At 43.4% G+C, this 2,707-nt stretch overlaps 1 protein-coding gene across 2 annotated transcripts in view; it reads right to left on the bottom strand.

The window, feature by feature from the left end:
- Positions 1–2,707, bottom strand: part of Sptbn1 (spectrin beta, non-erythrocytic 1) — a 169,598-nt gene that overhangs the window by 108,030 nt on the left and 58,861 nt on the right. The gene's annotated exons all lie outside the window — the stretch shown is intronic.

The following is a 2,707-nucleotide window of genomic DNA, read 5'->3' as shown; positions in this document are numbered from 1 at the left end:
CATCCTAGCACTGGAGAGTTGAGCAAAGTGGTGGTGCGGACTTGTCATCCTAGCCCTGGAGAGTTGAGGCCAACAGGGCTCTACCAGACTAGTTGTCAAGTTCTAGACCAGTGAGAGACTTTGTCTCAAAAGAGAAGGTACGTGCACCTGAAGAATAACACTAGACTGTCTAGTTTTGTCAATTTGATGCAGCTGGAGTGATCAGAGACAAAGGAGCCTCAGTTGAGGAAATTCCTCCATGAGATCCAGCTGTAAGGTATTTTCTCAATTAGTGATCAATGGGGGAGGGCCCAGCTCACTGTGGGTATTTCATCCCTGGGCTGTGGTCCTTGGTTCTGTAAGAAAGCACACTGAGCAAGCCAGAGCAAGCAAGCCAGTAAGCAGCACCCCTCCATGGCCTCTGCATCAACTCCTGCCTACAGTCCCGCCTGCTGGAGATACCGTGCTTTCTCTCTCCAATGATGGATTGTGATCTAGAAGCATAAGTAGAATAAGCCCTTTCCTCCACAACTTGCTTTTTGGTTATGGATATGACTCCCCAACTAAGACTAACACGGAGGGTTGATCTCTGTCCTTCACACACACGTGTGTGTGTGTGTGCACAGCCATGTGCATGCACACCCACACCTACATGTGCACCCACAAACATTAATACTCATACACAACAAAAAGAATGAAATAGACACACGCATTAGAATATTATTCTGCTTTAAAAAATGAAATCCTGTCACAAGCCTGTCATACCACATAACCTTAAAGGTATTATGTTAAGTGCAAAGAGCCAGTCAAAACTAGAAAAGTAGGTTCATACTGGCACATATGCCATCCAAGGGTCCACTGCAGTCTGTGCAGGTCTGAGCCAAGAAAACAGCCATAGTGGTGGTTCACTGGGAAAGGGAAATGGCCCATCAAGGCAAACTGATGCCCCCTGGAGATGATCAAGCCACTCAGTGGAGTATATATTCCTGAGCTGGGCAACCCCACATACGTGGATCAATAAACCTCATGTTATTGCAACGATCTACTGTCAATCTGTGTTCTCTGGGTTGAGCCAAGTTTACAACATGGAGCCCCTTCTGCTTCTGGGCAAGAAGCAATTTGCCTGTGTGGATATTCCGGTCTGTGTGAAGCAAGCGTAGTGGTCTTGTGGCCCAAATTTATGCCATCCTATAGCCCATTTCTAAATCCCCGGTGGCTTATCAAAAGTATGTAGATGAGCCTCTAAGAAAGAGATCAAAGATACCCTCATCCAGTATGATCCAACCCTGCTTGTAGCTGCCCGTTTGATACCAGAAATCCTACCAGTAAGCCCAGCTCAAGGATCAGGGTCCATTCACCTTTGTAATAAAACATCCTGGAATTTTTTTAAATAAAAAACAAACGTTCCAAGTCCTGGGAACAGGTAGGAGGATGGAGGAGGGGCAATGAAGTGACTGTCTAGTTAGTTGTCCCTCAGTTTTGCAAGACTAGAACATTCCAGACATGTTACCCAGCAGTATGCACACTGTTAATAGCAACGAAAGGTGCACTTTTGTTTATTAGTTTTTTTAATATAATTAAAAATAAACTTTCAATAAAGACAGAGGGAACACACTGACAGTAGACCTAGAATCACATGCCCCACATGTGCTCTCGAAGCTGTCAGCCGATCCCTTCAAGTCCTGTTTTCCAACCTTAAGAAATAAGAACTGGACTGGGAATCCTGCCAAATCTCCTTTTTATAATAAGGTCTCATAAATGAGTTACTGACTTACACTTGTGTGCAGCACTGTGGGTTGACGACCATGCAGCAATCCCAGTTACTACAGGGCCTAATGAACTCTACAACGCCAACCTTCATCCGACTGCTCCAGATCTGTATTTTCCCTTAGTATCTCTAAGACTGATATCCCAAAGTTGACCAACTGTGACTTCAGACACAGTAGCCCATCAAACCGAGCAACTGTATATTCGTTTAACGTGTGCGTGTGTGTGTGTGTGTGTGTGTGCAGGAATATAGAACACCTTGGCAGGTGTTAGACTAGTTTTCTCCACTCTGAGCATTTTGTAACAACCCATCATCAACTTCTCTGAAATACTAAGACTTGCCCACCCAGATGCTGTTAGGGATAATTTTGGGGTATTAAAGGCTCAGAAAGCAATGGTCCAACATTCTTACTGATCAAAAAAAAAATCATACTTGTAGTTGGCCTACTGAAGATTATGGAAGGGTGAATGGCAAAAATCATTAAAGAGGAAAGAAGTCTGTAATTTCAAGTGCTTATAATCAGTTACACTCGTTCGTATTAATAACACGCTACAAGAGCCTGCACTCTGACTCACCAAACATAAAACATTAACAAGAAAAATTTCCATGAGACTTGAGTAAGCATCATAGATCATTTCTATTTCATTCCTCTCCTGAAGGACAAAGTTGCTACTGTCACCTACCAGCATGTGCTTGTAATCCACTCCTCACCAGTTACACAGAATCACTGGAAGGCACTGGAATTCACCTTGGTAACAGAACAATGTCAGCTTGCTAACTCTTGAGGTTATTTTATGCCAAAAATCATTGGGTTTTTTTTTGGTTTGTTTTTGTTTTTCTCCCCAGTGCTAGCACTTAACCCCCAGGGCCTTGAACATACCAAGTAAACACATCAGCCCCCCACAGCTTACAATTCATTCTGCCATATCTGTCAAATGTGTGGTATAATAAATGTTTGGC

This window comes from Mastomys coucha, unplaced genomic scaffold (genome assembly GCF_008632895.1).
Source record: "Mastomys coucha isolate ucsf_1 unplaced genomic scaffold, UCSF_Mcou_1 pScaffold22, whole genome shotgun sequence".
Classification (NCBI taxonomy): domain Eukaryota; kingdom Metazoa; phylum Chordata; class Mammalia; order Rodentia; family Muridae; genus Mastomys; species Mastomys coucha.
The sequence above is the reverse complement of the archived record's forward strand: the minus strand, read 5'-3'. Positions and strand labels throughout refer to the sequence as shown.